The 17,168-nt window shown below is 50.5% G+C and overlaps 1 protein-coding gene across 2 annotated transcripts in view; it reads left to right on the top strand.

The window, feature by feature from the left end:
• Positions 1-10,024: 10,024 nt before the first annotated feature.
• Positions 10,025-17,168, top strand: part of kifc3 (kinesin family member C3) — a 30,992-nt gene continuing 23,848 nt past the window's right edge. For both annotated transcript variants that reach the window (XM_072379799.1, XM_072379798.1), the window contains exon 1: positions 10,025-10,174. The gene's annotated coding sequence lies outside the window, so the exon portion shown is untranslated. The remainder of the gene's footprint in view (positions 10,175-17,168) is intronic.

Here is a 17,168-nt window from a genome sequence, read left to right as displayed (position 1 = left end):
CATAAACTGCTGTGACTCCGGCTGCTGAAACATCCCATAAACCGCTGTGACTCCGGCTGCTGAAACATCCCATAAACTGCTGTGACTCCGGCTGCTGAAACATCCCATAAACTGCTGTGACTCTGGCTGCTGAAACATCCCATAAACTGCTGTGACTCTGGCTGCTGAAACATCCCATAAACCGCTGTGACTCCGGCTGCTGAAACATCCCATAAACTGCTGTGACTCCGGCTGCTGAAACATCCCATAAACTGCTGTGACTCCGGCTGCTGAAACATCCCATAAACTGCTGTGACTCTGGCTGCTGAAACATCCCATAAACTGCTGTGACTCTGGCTGCTGAAACATCCCATAAACCGCTGTGACTCCGGCTGCTGAAACATCCCATAAACTGCTGTGACTCTGGCTGCTGAAACATCCCATAAACCGCTGTGACTCCGGCTGCTGAAACATCCCATAAACTGCTGTGACTCCGGCTGCTGAAACATCCCATAAACTGCCGTGACTCCGGCTGCTGAAACATCCCATAAACCGCTGAGACTCCGGCTGCTGAAACATCCCATAAACTGCTGTGACTCCGGCTGCTGAAACATCCCATAAACTGCTGTGACTCCGGCTGCTGAAACATCCCATAAACTGCTGTGACTCCGGCTGCTGAAACATCCCATAAACTGCTGTGACTCTGGCTGCTGAAACATCCCATAAACTGCTGTGACTCCGGCTGCTGAAACATCCCATAAACCGCCGTGACTCCGGCTGCTGAAACATCCCATAAACCGCTGTGACTCCGGCTGCTGAAACATCCCATAAACTGCTGTGACTCCGGCTGCTGAAACATCCCATAAACTGCTGTGACTCCGGCTGCTGAAACATCCCATAAACTGCTGTGACTCGGGCTGCTGAAACATCCCATAAACTGCTGTGACTCCGGCTGCTGAAACATCCCATAAACCGCTGTGACTCTGGCTGCTGAAACATCCCATAAACTGCTGAAACATCCCATAAACTGCTGAAACATCCCATAAACTGCTGTGACTCCGGCTGCTGAAACATCCCATAAACTGCTGTGACTCGGGCTGCTGAAACATCCCATAAACTGCTGTGACTCCGGCTGCTGAAACATCCCATAAACCGCTGTGACTCTGGCTGCTGAAACATCCCATAAACTGCTGAAACATCCCATAAACTGCTGAAACATCCCATAAACTGCTGTGACTCGGGCTGCTGAAACATCCCATAAACTGCTGTGACTCGGGCTGCTGAAACATCCCATAAACTGCTGTGACTCCGGCTGCTGAAACATCCCATAAACCGCTGTGACTCTGGCTGCTGAAACATCCCATAAACCGCTGTGACTCCGGCTGCTGAAACATCCCATAAACTGCTGTGACTCCGGCTGCTCAAACATCCCATAAACCGCTGTGACTCCGGCTGCTGAAACATCCCATAAACTGCCGTGACTCCGGCTGCTGAAACATCCCATAAACTGCTGTGACTCCGGCTGCTGAAACATCCCATAAACTGCTGTGACTCCGGCTGCTGAAACATCCCATAAACCGCTGTGACTCCGGCTGCTGGAACATCCCATAAACTGCCGTGACTCTTCTGTCGGGTTCCTTTTGTTTGGGTCCTTACGGGACCCCATCACCTGTCCTGGTGGGGTCCCTTCGGTTCCTCAGCAGCAAGAACTCAGACACACTTTCTGTCGTGCCGTCAGAACCACTGAAGGAGTTGAGAGCCGGTGCTGATGGAGTGTTTGGGCTGAGAAGCACATGATGGACGGATCCCACTCAGCAGAACCTCAGGGTACCAGCTTCAGCGAGTTTTAACTGTAAGAACGGAAAGATTTTTCTCTTCATCACGACTCTGTAACATCCGTTCAAACAGTGACTGTGACGCTTTCTGATGGTTCCTGTTTCACTTGGTCCTGTGCTTTGGGTCGGTTCCTACCCTCTGTTGTAACTCTCGGTTCTCACCCTCTGTTGTAACTCTCGGTTCTCACCCTCGGTTCTCACCCTCGGTGCATCATTCCTTCAGTGTTTATTCTCCAGGTTTTCCTTGGATCAGTTCCCTCGTCGTTGTTGCTTCGGTTCTGTTTCCTGCTCAGTCTTCCTTTTGTTTTTACTTACTTTTTTCTTGTCCTGTGGCTCCTGCGTTTGGGTCGGAACATTTTACCGGAACCCACGACAGTGAAGATGAAGGAAACGTGCGGTTTGGTGCTCGGGCTTTTGTCCACCTTCCTTTGAGAGAATTCACACGTTCTGTGAATCAAACAGTTTAATCACCATTTCAGTGGAGTCGGCGAAGTTCTGGATGAGGTTCTGCTCAACAGAGGGTTCAGCCACTGGGTTCAGGGTTCAGCCACTGCCTCTGCTGGGTCCAGCTGACCTTTTTCAGCTCTGAGCTGAAGCTCATTGAAAGAAAACAAATGGTTTTGCTGATTTCTGCTCTTTCGGGTCTGTGCTGGAAGTTTGTTCAGAATTATCAGTTTAATGCAGATTCAGCATCTTCAGTCTCGGGTTGAATCTCCTAAAATCTCCCAGTGCCTCTGGAACTGGAACCCTGCACATGGTGTAGTGGTAAGACTGCAGGTGACATGGGTTCATACCCACCTTTAAGTCCGAATGCATAAACATCTGGAAGGCTCCATCAGAGCTGAAAGGTATGAACAGCTGTTAGAGCAACATCTGCAGCTTCCTCAGGGAAGGCCTGAAACATTTCAGCAGGACAAAGTTAAAACACATCCTGCATCTGTTCCAGCTTCATAGCAGAAGAGTCCAGCTGCTGCAGTCCGGCTGCTGCAGTCCGGCTGCTGCAGTCCAGCTGCTGCAGTCCAGCTGCTGCAGTCCAGCTGCTGCAGTCCAGCTGCTGCAGTCCAGCTGCTGCAGTCCAGCTGCTGCAGTCCAGCTGCTGCAGTCCAGCTGCTGCAGTCCAGCTGCTGCAGTCTGGCTATTTCACCACCTGAAAACATTTAGATGCAACAAAGAAGAGTCGGGGATCCTCTATCAGACAGGACTGGGACAGCAGCTGTTCCAGATGTTTCCAGATGTTGGGCTGCTGCACAGTGGGAAACGTGGAGCTGTCCTCAGATCCAGTAAAACGTTTGTTTGTTCATGAATCATTTGAACTTTTATGGAATGTTTTTTAACGGTTAAATCTGGACGGAAATAACTCGACGTGCACGCTGTTACAGCAGCTGAATGGCTTGTTTGCACAGTGCACGTGCAGCTGGATAAATGCCAAAGATCCTCTAAACAAACAGGATGGCTCACTACAAACTGTGAAATCTGGAAAGAATCTGTTTTACTGCTCCCAGCTGTTCTGTCACATGATGCTGGTTCTGCTGAATCTGAGCTCATGTAAAAACTGCAGGAATGTGTTCTGAGAGGAGCCCGGTTTGTTCTGGAGCGGGACCGATGAGGAAGGTCCAGCTCGAGCTGAGACTCGTCTCACATGCTGCTTCTAACGAGCTCTGATCACATTAAGCTTGTTTTTCACTCGTCTGACTCCAACATCTGGCTGCTGGGCGCCAGTTACAGTTTCATCATGCGTCTCATCTCAGTGGCTCTGAGGCGTGCACGTGTGCGTGCACGTGTGCGTGCACGTGTGTGTGTGTGAAACCAGGCTGCAGACTCAGGTGGTCCGAGTCCAGCAGGGGGAGCTGTTAAGCCAAATCTCCCATGATGCTCCTCTGCTTCCTGCTACAGATCCCACTGTAAAGGTCAAAGGTGACGATACGCTGGGTGTATGTCTGGGTTTAACTCCTGGACCCGTCGGTTCTGACCCGACCTCAGATGAGGGGAAGATGATGGACGGATGGTTCCTTTTAAATGTTAGTTTTTTTACACTTTGAGAGTTAGAAAAAAGGAACTGATTTGATAATATTTAAATTGTTCTTAACCTTAATGTCCAGAGTCCAGTTTAAAGGGTGAAAGATCCTGTTTTATGAGGGCAAACGGACCCTGAAGAGTTTCTGTCAGGGGGCGGCTTTAGGGTCTGGGGGCGGCTTTGGGGTCAGGGGGCGGCTTTAGGGTCTGGGGGCGGCTTTGGGGTCTATGGGGGGCTTTAGGGTCTGAGGGCGGCTTTGGGGTCTATGGGGGGCTTTAGGGTCTGGGGGGGGCTTTAGGGTCTGAGGGCGACACAAAGAAAGTCTGGATGTGTTGAACTTTGTAGGAAACCAGCGAAGTGAAGCCAAAGATCGAGCTGAGACTGAGAGGAAGCTGCTGTAACTTCCTGTCAAATTAGAGATCCTCATCCTCGAGGATTGTCGGGGGGGGGGGGGTTTCCTGCAGGATAACGTTGGAATCAGGAACATGAAGTTCTGTTTTAGGGCTGAGATCTAAACACAAAACTCCTCCCCAAGTTTCCTCCTCTGTCAGCTTTTCTCTTCTTTCTGCTTCCTGTTTTCCTTTTTTCAGAGTGTGTGTTACTGTGTGTGTGTGTGTTAGAGTGTGTGTGTGTGTGTGTGTTACTGTGTGTGTGTGTGTGTGTGTTACTGTGTGTGTTACTGTGTGTGTGTGTGTGTTAGTGTGTGTGTGTTACAGTGTGTGTTACTGTGTGTGTGTGTGTGTGTGTGTTACAGTGTGTGTGTGTTACTGTGTGTGTTACTGTGTGTGTGTTACTGTGTGTGTGTTAGTGTGTGTGTTTCCACCCGGCTGCTCTGTAATTTCCTCCTGAAATAGCTCTGAGCTTAAGTGGGTGTATGCTGAGTTTTGGGAATCTGAAAACCACCAAATATAAACTTCTTCCTCTGCTTCAGATGGATATTAAAGACAAAATGACAAAAATATTAAAAGAAGCAGAACTTTCTGTTGGTTTTCACTGTATTTTAAAGCCGTTTGGTTTGATGTGGACGGAAAGAAGTCAGATTTGAGTTTAAAAGGAACAAACACGACTGAGTTTAACTCGTAAAACATGTTTTCCAGTGAGAAGCAGCTGTAAAACCTCTGAGCTTCTTCTGGTCAGAAACTCCAGACAAACTCACGCCTGCACTGCCCCCCGGAGGCAGAATGCTGCAACTACCGGACCGAGCCAGAGCCTGCCTCTGCCTGTCCTCAGCTGAAGAGAGTTCATGCATGTTGAGTGAAATAAAAGTGTGAATCCAAAGGGAAAAGTCAACATCAGAACCGGCTGATCCAGTAACCGCTCGGAGGCGTTTTAACCTGCAGGAGCTTCACCTGCTGCTGATCATTCAGGTGCAGAAAGAGGTGGAGTCAGAGAAAAACAGAGAAAAACAGAGAAAAACAGCTCAAACAGAGAAAAACAGCCCACTTTCTGCTGTTGTGGTAAATGTTGAAGTTGTACATCAGAGCAAATATCTTCTTTATCTTAAACTCAGATATTTTAACGTTGATCCGCTGTTTTATTCTGTTTTATTCTCCGTTAATGTGAGCCTTCAGGTTTTATCCCTGCTGGCTGCACATTAACCCCCCCGATGCCATCGGTGTGGGACCTGAGGTCAGCTGCAGGAGGTCAGAGTGAACGCAGGAAATCCCAGGTCCTTGCTCTTGTCCTTGGGTTCTTGTCGGTTTGAGTCGTTTCGTGGCGCCGCTGCGGCTGTTTTTAGCACCGAGGAGTTGAACTTTCAGACTCCAGCTTAATTTTGGGTCGGCGTGTGCTCTGGTTCCGTTGGATCCTCCTCTATAAGATGCACAGCCTCTGTTGGGCTCTGCTGGGACTCTTCTGGGCCGCTGTGACACAAATTGGAGCGAGCGTTTCCTGCTGAGGCTCCGCCCCCCTCATTAGGACCCTGAAAGTGGTCGGCGGACCGTAAACATGCCTCCTTTTGTTCCAGAAACATTCCCAGCTCTGTTTACAGTCCACTTTAGGATGGGTCGGCGCTATATGGTGCGAGGTTCTGACCCGACTGCAGCCAATCACATGCGAGTATCAGGATTCTCTGGCTGTGACTCCCACCGGGTCCAGTCTCAGCATATAGGAGGGTCAAAGGTCACCCTGCTGTTTGGGTCTGTGAAGAACTGCCTCCGACCCAACAGAAACGGCACCGGTTCTGATGACCCGTCAAATCACAGCAGCTTTGTCACTGATCTGATTGGAGGATTTTCTCGGAGCAGCATTGTTCCCAGAAATGAATTGTGAAGCATGATCTGGTTATGTCACTGGTGCTGATCCGCGGGTCGCTGCACGCTTTTATCCTGCAGCAGCAGATGGTCCCGGGACAGGAAGGGAGGGGGGCCGCGAAGACCCGACCCGCCACGGCTTTAATCTGCACGCCGAGCTGCTCGCCGGAACAGACGGAACCAGAAACCGTAAAGTAAGGAACTCCACGGACCTGCTGGGTCCAGAACCAGGCTGCAGGGACCCGTATTTCACAGAACTTTCTCTGATTCTGTGTTGAAAGGTTTGGGATGGAAACTCTGGATTTAAACCAGTGGGAACTCTTCCAGAACCAGTGGAGCTGAAAGCCTGCCGGGTTCTGTTGGTTCAGAACTCTTCACCTGCTGACCCGCTCACCCTGACCCGTGAACATGTGGGACTCGGAGGGTTGGACTGACCGGACAGCGCCTGCCTGCAGCCGGGCGAGGGTCGAGTTTCACTGAGAGACCGACGCTGCCGGTTCTGGTTACGGGACAAGGTTCAGGTTTTATGAGTTCCCTGGAAGTGTGGCGCCGGCGCTGAAGGGTGGGACCGGGACAGAGGTGAAACAGGTGAGGGGGGGGCGGGATTAACTTTAACAGCGTGAGCGCAGCAGCAGGATTAAAACGGAGCAGATGAGCGGCGCTCAGCTGGAAGGAGACATGCAGGGTGGAAGCACCTGATCCGCCTGGAGCTGCTGCCTGGACCGACCCGACCCAGAGTCAACGGATGTAGCCGGCGTCTGGACCTGTGGGGACGGGGTCATGTATGTCCTCTGCACGCTGGCCGTTCTGACGCTGCACGGCCTCCTCAGGAGGCGGAGCAACAAGGAGCCCGGAGGGAGCCCGGAGCCGTCGGAGCGCCATGAAGATGGCGCCGAGGTCAGGGGGGCGCGCAGGAGCGAGGGTGGGGGGGGCGGCGCTGCGAAGGCTGAGGAGCAAAGAGCCGAAGGGAAGCGGAGCAGGAAGAGAGTCCAGGTGAGGAGGTCGGGCTGGAGCAGAACCAGAACTTTAGTTTCTGTTCGGTTCTAAATTAAAAACCAAAATAACCCAAATTTTTAATCCTGTAAAAACAAAAACCTTAAAAAGAATTCATACGATGATGATTTTTATGTTAAAGAGCAGGAAAGAATAGAGTTCTGTTGGGCCGGGTCAGAACAGGTCAGAACACCTCTGACTGGACCTGCTTCCAGCTGTTGTTACAGAGAACAAAATAAAACATAAACCAAGTGCAGCAGAGAGGAAGGTAGGAACCTTCAGAGGTCTCCATCAGTGGGTTGGGCTGTTGTTTCCGTTGCTTAGCAACAACTCGGCTGATGATGTCACACACAGCATCAGCAGGTAACTCAGGTGAACTCTCAGCAGACAACATGGACAGAAACTTCCACCATCTGTTGTTAAGCAGCTCTGTGATCCTCCTCCTTTACTGTTAGCGCTCTGTCTGCAGTCTCTGTCTGCCCGGATAGTCTTAAAGCTGAGCAGAGAGCTGTTAGAGTTGTTCCTGCAGCCAGGTCCAGGATTCCACCATCTGTTGTTAACCAGCTCTGTGATCCTCCTCCTTTACTGTTAGCGCTCTGTCTGCAGTCTCTGTCTGCCCGGATAGTCTTAAAGCTGAGCAGAGAGCTGTTAGAGTTGTTCCTGCAGCCAGGTCCAGGATTCCACCATCTGTTGTTAACCAGCTCTGTGATCCTCCTCCTTTACTGTTAGCGCTCTGTCTGCAGTCTCTGTCTGCCCGGATAGTCTTAAAGCTGAGCAGAGAGCTGTTAGAGTTGTTCCTGCAGCCAGGTCCAGGATTCCACCATCTGTTGTTAACCAGCTCTGTGATCCTCCTCCTTTACTGTTAGCGCTCTGTCTGCAGTCTCTGTCTGCCCGGATAGTCTTAAAGCTGAGCAGAGAGCTGTTAGAGTTGTTCCTGCAGCCAGGTCCAGGATTCCACCATCTGTTGTTAACCAGCTCTGTGATCCTCCTCCTTTACTGTTAGCGCTCTGTCTGCAGTCTCTGTCTGCCCGGATAGTCTTAAAGCTTCTCCGGCTTCCATCCAGCAACATGCTGTCAGGTTAACTGGTGACTCTAAGTTGTCCCGAGGAGTGATTGTTTGTCTCTGTGTGGGCCTGTGAGCTGCCGACCTGTGCTGCTGTCCCCTTCCTCTGACCAATGGCAGCTGGGATGGGCTGCAGCCCTTTTTATTGATCATCACTCTGAACCGATCGGTGCTGACCTGCAGTCGCTTGTTTAAGAAGGAAACCGTCGCAAAGATAAAACTGTAAAACATTAAAAAGACATTTTAATGTAACAATGTAATTATAACAATAATATATAATATAATTATAATTGTTATAATAATAATTATTATTATAACTTTTAATCCGTTTTAAACGCTGCTGAACACAGTATTTTAAATAAATTCTTCATCAGATGTTTGAAATGAAATGATTTTGCACATTAAACCCAGCTGTGGTCATGTGACTCTGCTGGAATCCTCTGACCCGGTGTTCTGGGTCGAGTCGCATCAGTTATGCAACCATCGTCATCCCATGATGAAGGTAATCTGCTCCGACTGCTCATTTTGTTGTTTGGTTTAAATCTGCACTAACGCTGTGATGTGATGCTGCAGGAGGATGTTTCAGCCTTTAAACGCCTGTCACCAGGCTGTGGGGGAACCAATGAAAGAGCAAACAAACCCGGCAGATTTCAGAGTCGGTTCCTTATTCTGTAGCTGAGCTGATCGATTTGATCAGAGTTCGGTGCGATGGGAAGAATCGTCCTGTGAGAAGTTTCCCAGCTTCTGTGTCGCTGCTCTGACTCTGAACCTGAAACCTTCTTATAAAAAAGAGTAAAAAGTTCTTATTTCAGCTGCAGAATCATCCCTGAATGCATTTCCTCTGATATGATGTGTTTAAGGAAACTTTTAGTTAAGTCAAAGCCGAGTTTATTTAAGTTTAAACCAAGGTGCTGCACAGCTGGATGAGAACAGCTGGATGAGAACAGCTGTAAGAGCCACTAAAACCAGCTAAAACTGCCACTAACTCAGACCAAAGCTCAGTGAATAAAGCAGAACCCAGCAGGTAAAGTTCTGAATAAATCCTCTTAAAGGACGTCTGACTGGAGCCAGAAGAAGAAGAGATGTGGTTCCACCCAGAGTTGCACCGTCACCGCACTGTTTCAGGGGGTTTTGGGATGTTTCAGAGCTCAGACTGGGCTGTGGTGCCGGTCCATTTAGACCCTGAAACTCGGTCTGACAACAGGTGAGAAAAGACCTTTAATGTCTGTTTCAGACACGGCTGAAGCTGCGTCTGGGAGCATAAAAAGGCTCAATTGGACCTTTTATTTCTGAAATATTTGGTTTTTCACTTATTTGTAAAACTGAAGGAGGTTTGAATCAGATTCTGATGGTTTTTCACTTATTTGTAAAACTGAAGGAGGTTTGAATCGGATTCTGATGGTTTTTCACTTATTTGTAAAACTGAAGGAGGTTTGAATCAGATTCTGATGGTTTTTCACTTATTTGTAAAACTGAAGGAGGTTTGAATCGGATTCTGATGGTTTTTCACTTATTTGTAAAACTGAAGGAGGTTTGAATCGGATTCTGATGGTTTTTCATTTATTTGTAAAACTGAAGGAGGTTTGAATCGGATTCTGATGGTTTTTCACTTATTTGTAAAACTGAAGGAGGTTTGAATCGGATTCTGATGGTTTTTCATTTATTTGTAAAACTGAAGGAGGTTTGAATCGGATTCTGATGGTTTTTCATTTATTTGTAAAACTGAAGGAGGTTTGAATCGGATTCTGATGGTTTCGGATGCTTAAAAGCATGCTGGAAGCCATCGGTTCACATGAGGAACAAACCTTCCTCCCTCTGCCGGTGGGGGAGGGGCAGCTCCTCCGCTCAGCTGAGGCTGAAATATTTATCTGTCTGCGGAGGAGGAGGAGGCGGGGCCACGGGAGGTGTGATGCTGCTGTGCTGTTGCTGGGGAAACGCAGGGTGGAAGCGGCGCGTTGAAGGGGTTTGCGGGTGGTGCCGACACCGAGGCTGCAGCGGGAGGAAGATGCAGGGATGGTGAGGACCTGCAGGGAGGGAGGTAAGAGCCGGCTGATGGCGGGTGGGGGGGCTGCCTGTAACCTGATGCTGAGCGGCGGCTTGTGTTTCCTGACCTGAATGTGAGCAGACGGCGGCCTGCAGCCTCGTCTTTGTGCCGCTGCTCTCTGCTCACGACCTGATAATCCTCCTGTTTTCAGCCTTTTCTCAGCTGTGGGTTTCTTCTTCGCTGGTTTTCGCCTGCAGCCGGCTGCGGTCCGTGTTCTCTGGACCTGCAGCCCGCAGCTTCTGTGTGGGCGGAGCCACTGACGGCGGTCTGAGCTGAAGTTTGCAGGTGGAGAATCCTGCAGATGGTTTCCTTCAGGAGCGAAAGGAGCCTCTGAGGGTGTGGGGGGGGAATCTGTCCCATCCTGGCCCAAACGCCGTCTGAGGCCGGGTCGGCTGTTCTCCGGTAGATGGAACAGGTTCTTGGAACCGGGTCGGCTGTTCTCCGGTAGATGGAACAGGTTCTTGGAACCGGGTCGGCTGTTCTCCGGTAGATGGAACAGGTTCTTGGAACCGGGTCGGGCTGTTCTCCTGTAGATGGAACCGGGTCGGGCTGTTTTTGGGCTACAGAGATGTTATCAGCAGACGTAAAAGGGTCCAGTCTCCTTCATATGATGCATATCTGCTGGAGGAGTGGATACAAACGGTCATAGATTCACTCTGTGGCTGCTGGGGGGGGGCGGCCGGTCAGGACGCCCTGCCTCAGGTTATAGATCAGTGAATCTGTGGGTCCATGTGATCTCAGAGTGTTTCTGTCCATTCACGGTTCAGTTTGAGCCTTTTATTCGTTAAACCTGCTGCTCCTCGTGTTTTTAACTCCTTCATCTTCTGTACTGCTGTTAAAATTCAACTTTTTACCGTCTGAAGGGTGGATCAGGGTCCATTTCGCTGCCTTGGATAACTCTGCATGTTAAGCCCAGCTGAGGCCTTACAGATGTGTCCAGCTGTGAGGAGAAATGGAACGTAGGATTTGTTGGGAGTAAAAAAGGTAGAACCGGCTCAAACAAAGCAGGCGTGAAAAGGCTGAAGACTCCTGTTAGATACTCATTTTCCCGGCTGATCCAGCAGCTTCTCCGTGTCACAGAGTCTCCTCTCCTTAGACTGCAGGTAAACTATAGAATATACAGAAATGCAAACCTCTTCCTGAACAGAGTAAATGATACTCTTTGAGCAGCAGTGGAACTAAACAGGAAGGCACCACTCAGTGGTCTGGAGCTGCTTCTGATGTTGGTGAACAGATAAAATCCAGCGTGTCTCATTAGAGATGCAGCGACAGGAACCGCAGGGAGGAGTCATGTGACCCGCTCTGTTGGCTCCACAGTCTGTAACCATGCCAATCCTGGCAGGTTCAGATCATCTTTCTCTGATGGCGTCCTGCGGTGAGTTTCAGGAGGTTTGATTCCACCTGGACCGGCCGTTTCTTCTCTCCTGCAGAACACGTGAGAATGCTGGTCAGACAGGTTAAATCCACACGTTCTGCAGGGGATGGAAAGGCTTAAAGAAGGAAGTTAAAAAGATACAAACTGCTAGAAAGGAACCGACTGACCTGCATCGACCATCAGGTGATCAGCTGATGGCGTAACCACGGCAACATGAAGGAGAAGTGGAATAATAACCATTTGCTCCGCTACACGTCGTCCTCGGTGTAAACGGATCAGAACGGATCCACTCTGGACTTTCATGGTGGACTCAATGACTGCAAGGTGCCCAGGTCCTGTGGCTGCAGAACCAGCCCAGATCATCAGCCCTCCACCACCGTGCTTGACAGCTGGTATGAGGTGTTTGTGCTGATATGCTGTGTTTGGTTTCCTCCAAACGTGCTGCTGTGCATTAGGACCAAACATCTCCACTTTGCTCTGGTCTGTCCAAAGGACATTGTTCCAGAAGTCTTGAGCTTTGTTCAGATGCAGCTTTGCAAACCTAAGCTGTGCTGCCATGTTCTTTTTAGAGAGAAGAGGCTTTCTCCTGCAGCCCTTCCAAACAAGCCATCCTTGTTCAGCCTTTTCCTGCTCAGACTTGCTGATGACTCACTGCTTCTGGGTTTTGTTCCATTCATAATGACACAGGATCGGTCATGTGTTGGTTCCTCATCTCAGGTCGGATTTACTGACTTTTATTTGACGTAAAACTGACGCTGCATGGAGCTGAAGGTGCACTTAATCATCAAATCCCTTCTTAAACCATGTTGTGTCTGCAGCTGAGGCGTGTCTGATGCCAGTTGGAAACATGCTGATGGCTCAGAGCCGCCTCCAGATGTGACTGACGGCTCATTCGGGCCGGCCTGCAGGTAACTCACCTGGTGTTTCAGGAGCTCCCGCTCTGTTAAAGAAGCTGCTCCTGTCTGCTGTCGGATGGGTTTGACCCAAACTGGTGCCGTGTTGGCAGCCAGCCTCTGCAGACAGGTGGCGCTCTGAGGGCTGCAGACGCCACCTGAACCTGAACGACTGCTTCTTGGTTGAGTTTTGAGATTAAAATGATTTATTTTCTGCTGTCAGCCATTTTATGGCTTCTAATCCTGGAAGGTTTGACTATCACAGAATCTGCAGCTTCTGATGACGTGAATCTGAGCGCTTCCACGTGGTTGGATGAGGCTGCTCTGACCTCCACTGAGGTCTTATGGGTAATGGCGGCGTTTTCTCAACCCAAGAACGATCCGTGCTTCCTGTGAGTTAGCAGCAGCTGATGTGTCCCTCTCAAAGTAACCTTCAGGCTTTCACGTGCACACACCAGCACACACTAGCCGCCAACTATCTCCGGTAGTTGCCTGCTCCTCTGATTGGCTGCTGTTCTTCTTCTATGAAAGATAGAATCGAAGTGTTCGGCACGGCGGTGCCACCAAGGAACAGGAGTTTAGTTTCACTCCACAAATAATCAGATTTGGAGCTTAAAGTCGATTACTTTAATTGGTGGAGTGAAGTCGGGCTCATCAGAGACCTGCAGACCTCCTGTTGTACAGAACCTGGTTCCGGTTCTGTGAAGCCAGAATAAACCCGAGCTGTGGTCACATGACCCTCTTATTCAGACAGGAAACTGCTGAGTTAGCCTTTAAACTCATCTGTAAATTAATATTAGTTACTGACAAAACTATCAGCCAGTTTCAGGTGGGTCGGTCCAGCAGGTTCTGCAGGTTCTGATTCAGGTTCTGTTGGTCAGAACAGTTTGTGTTACTGAACCTGAACCTGAATGTTGGTGCAGGGAACCAGAACCAAAGGTTCTGATTAATGATTCCTTTTGCATGTGGGACAAATGAATGTTAAATAGAGGCTCAATAAAAAGCTGTTCCCCCATTTTACAACCTGAGGCGCCGTGGTGCTGGTAACGGGGCGTGAGCGTGCATGTGAGCGTGCATGTGAGCGTGCACGTGAGCGTGCACGCCCCGCAGTGAGAGTTGCTCATTCAGCGCTCTGGTCTGAGCCGTTTTCCGTCCCACGGTCAGTGGAGGGTTAAGAGGCCATCTGCTCTCTGGATTATCGGCTTATCGGGTTCATCCTGTTCTGCTGCTCCAGGATCTGATGTTTCTAATCGGGCTGCCGGGGAGGTGGACCGGCTCCTGACTCCAGGTCAGCCGCTGTGGCTGCAGCAGGACTCGGAGCAGCTGCTGGACCCGGACCTGGTGCCGAGTGGGTGGGTGGACGGTAGCATGCTGGGCTGGGTGGGAACGCTGATCAATAAGAGCTGGCTGGACCGACAGCGCGGCGTCCATCCTGCGGAGAGGAAGACTCGCTGTGGGCCGGTAAGAGAGGACGGGTGGGCTGTGGCTGGGTGGCGTCCAGCTGGTGAGACGGCGCTGAGGGCGGGAGGCTGTCGGGTCGGGTCAGGGCTGTAACTTTAGAACAGGAGCTGTAAACTTCACCTGTAACACCTGCTGGCGTTCAGTCACTGAGACACAGGAAGTAGTTTCTGCAGCTGTGCTGATGTTGGAGGATCAGAGCAGCAGGAAGTCCAGCTGGAGTTCAGAATCTGCCCAGAACCATTTTAAGAAGAACTGGGGTTCGGTCCAAAGCTTAATCCCTTCATCTCCTCTTTGACCATCAGGTCAAAGTCAGACGGAGCAAAACTGCTTCAGGACTCTGGGATGTGGGTCTGAAACTCCAGATGTGCAGTAAATCTGCTCCAGAAACAGCTGCAGGTGGATCTGATCCAGTTGCTACAGGAAGGTTCTGTCAGATATCAGAGGAAAATATAGAATATTACTTTATTATCGGAGCTCCTTTCTCTCAGGAAGGACGGTCCGGTGTTTCCTAAAGGAGATCCTTAAGGAAGCGTCGGAGCTCCTTTCTCTCAGGAAGGACGGTCCGGTGTTTCCTAAAGGAGATCCTTAAGGAAGCGTCGGAGCTCCTTTCTCTCATGAAGGACGGTCCGGTGTTTCCTAAAGGAGATCCTTAAGGAAGCGTCGGAGCTCCTTTCTCTCAGGAAGGACGGTCCGGTGTTTCCTAAAGGAGATCCTTAAGGAAGCGTCGGAGCTCCTTTCTCTCAGGAAGGACGGTCCGGTGTTTCCTAAAGGAGATCCTTAAGGAAGCGTCGGAGCTCCTTTCTCTCATGAAGGATGGTCCGGTGTTTCCTAAAGGAGATCCTTAAGGAAGCGTCGGAGCTCCTTTCTCTCAGGAAGGACGGTCCGGTGTTTCCTAAAGGAGATCCTTAAGGAAGCGTCGGGGCTCCTTTCTCTCCTGAAGGACGGTCCGGTGTTTCCTAAAGGAGATCCTTAAGGAAGCGTCGGAGCTCCATTCTCTCATGAAGGACGGTCCGGTGTTTCCTAAAGGAGATCCTTAAGGAAGCGTCGGAGCTCCTTTCTCTCATGAAGGACGGTCCGGTGTTTCCTAAAGGAGATCCTTAAGGAAGCGTCGGAGCTCCTTTCTCTCCTGAAGGACGGTCCGGTGTTTCCTAAAGGAGATCCTTAAGGAAGCGTCGGAGCTCCTTTCTCTCAGGAAGGACGGTCCGGTGTTTCCTAAAGGAGATCCTTAAGGAAGCATCGGAGCTCCTTTCTCTCATGAAGGACGGTCCGGTGTTTCCTAAAGGAGATCCTTAAGGAAGCGTCGGAGCTCCTTTCTCTCAGGAAGGACGGTCCGGTGTTTCCTAAAGGAGATCCTTAAGGAAGCGTCGGAGCTCCTTTCTCTCCTGAAGGACGGTCCGGTGTTTCCTAAAGGAGATCCTTAAGGAAGCGTCGGAGCTCCTTTCTCTCAGGAAGGACGGTCCGGTGTTTCCTAAAGGAGATCCTTAAGGAAGCATCGGAGCTCCTTTCTCTCATGAAGGACGGTCCGGTGTTTCCTAAAGGAGATCCTTAAGGAAGCGTCGGAGCTCCTTTCTCTCAGGAAGGACGGTCCGGTGTTTCCTAAAGGAGATCCTTAAGGAAGCGTCGGAGCTCCTTTCTCTCATGAAGGATGGTCCGGTGTTTCCTAAAGGAGATCCTTAAGGAAGCGTCGGAGCTCCTTTCTCTCCTGAAGGACGGTCCGGTGTTTCCTAAAGGAGATCCTTAAGGAAGCGTCGGAGCTCCTTTCTCTCAGGAAGGACGGTCCGGTGTTTCCTAAAGGAGATCCTTAAGGAAGCGTCGGAGCTCCTTTCTCTCAGGAAGGACGGTCCGGTGTTTCCTAAAGGAGATCCTTAAGGAAGCGTCGGAGCTCCTTTCTCTCCTGAAGGACGGTCCGGTGTTTCCTAAAGGAGATCCTTAAGGAAGCGTCGGAGCTCCTTTCTCTCAGGAAGGACGGTCCGGTGTTTCCTAAAGGAGATCCTTAAGGAAGCGTCGGAGCTCCTTTCTCTCCTGAAGGACGGTCCGGTGTTTCCTAAAGGAGATCCTTAAGGAAGCGTCGGAGCTCCTTTCTCTCATGAAGGACGGTCCGGTGTTTCCTAAAGGAGATCCTTAAGGAAGCGTCGGAGCTCCTTTCTCTCAGGAAGGACGGTCCGGTGTTTCCTAAAGGAGATCCTTAAGGAAGCGTCGGAGCTCCTTTCTCTCAGGAAGGACGGTCCGGTGTTTCCTAAAGGAGATCCTTAAGGAAGCGTCGGAGCTCCTTTCTCTCAGGAAGGACGGTCCGGTGTTTCCTAAAGGAGATCCTTAAGGAAGCGTCGGAGCTCCTTTCTCTCAGGAAGGACGGTCCGGTGTTTCCTAAAGGAGATCCTTAAGGAAGCGTCGGAGCTCCTTTCTCTCAGGAAGGACGGTCCGGTGTTTCCTAAAGGAGATCCTTAAGGAAGCGTCGGAGCTCCTTTCTCTCAGGAAGGACGGTCCGGTGTTTCCTAAAGGAGATCATTAAGGAAGCGTCGGAGCTCCTTTCTCTCAGGAAGGACGGTCCGGTGTTTCCTAAAGGAGATCCTTAAGGAAGCGTCGGAGCTCCTTTCTCTCCTGAAGGACGGTCCGGTGTTTCCTAAAGGAGATCCTTAAGGAAGCGTCGGAGCTCCTTTCTCTCAGGAAGGACGGTCCGGTGTTTCCTAAAGGAGATCCTTAAGGAAGCGTCGGAGCTCCTTTCTCTCCTGAAGGACGGTCCGGTGTTTCCTAAAGGAGATCCTTAAGGAAGCGTCAGAGCTCCTTTCTCTCCTGAAGGACGGTCCGGTGTTTCCTAAAGGAGATCCTTAAGGAAGCGTCGGAGCTCCTTTCTCTCATGAAGGACGGTCCGGTGTTTCCTAAAGGAGATCCTTAAGGAAGCGTCGGAGCTCCTTTCTCTCATGAAGGACGGTCCGGTGTTTCCTAAAGGAGATCCTTAAGGAAGCGTCGGAGCTCCTTTCTCTCATGAAGGACGGTCCGGTGTTTCCTAAAGGAGATCCTTAAGGAAGCGTCGGAGCTCCTTTCTCTCAGGAAGGACGGTCCGGTGTTTCCTAAAGGAGATCCTTAAGGAAGCGTCGGAGCTCCTTTCTCTCCTGAAGGACGGTCCGGTGTTTCCTAAAGGAGATCCTTAAGGAAGCGTCGGAGCTCCTTTCTCTCAGGAAGGACGGTCCGGTGTTTCCTAAAGGAGATCCTTAAGGAAGCGTCGGAGCTCCTTTCTCTCCTGAAGGACGGTCCGGTGTTT

Source organism: Leuresthes tenuis, unplaced genomic scaffold (assembly GCF_036924035.1).
Source record: "Leuresthes tenuis unplaced genomic scaffold, fLeuTen1.0.hap1 SCAF_2, whole genome shotgun sequence".
In the NCBI taxonomy this organism is placed as follows: domain Eukaryota; kingdom Metazoa; phylum Chordata; class Actinopteri; order Atheriniformes; family Atherinopsidae; genus Leuresthes; species Leuresthes tenuis.
This window is presented reverse-complemented; position numbering and strand designations above follow the sequence as displayed.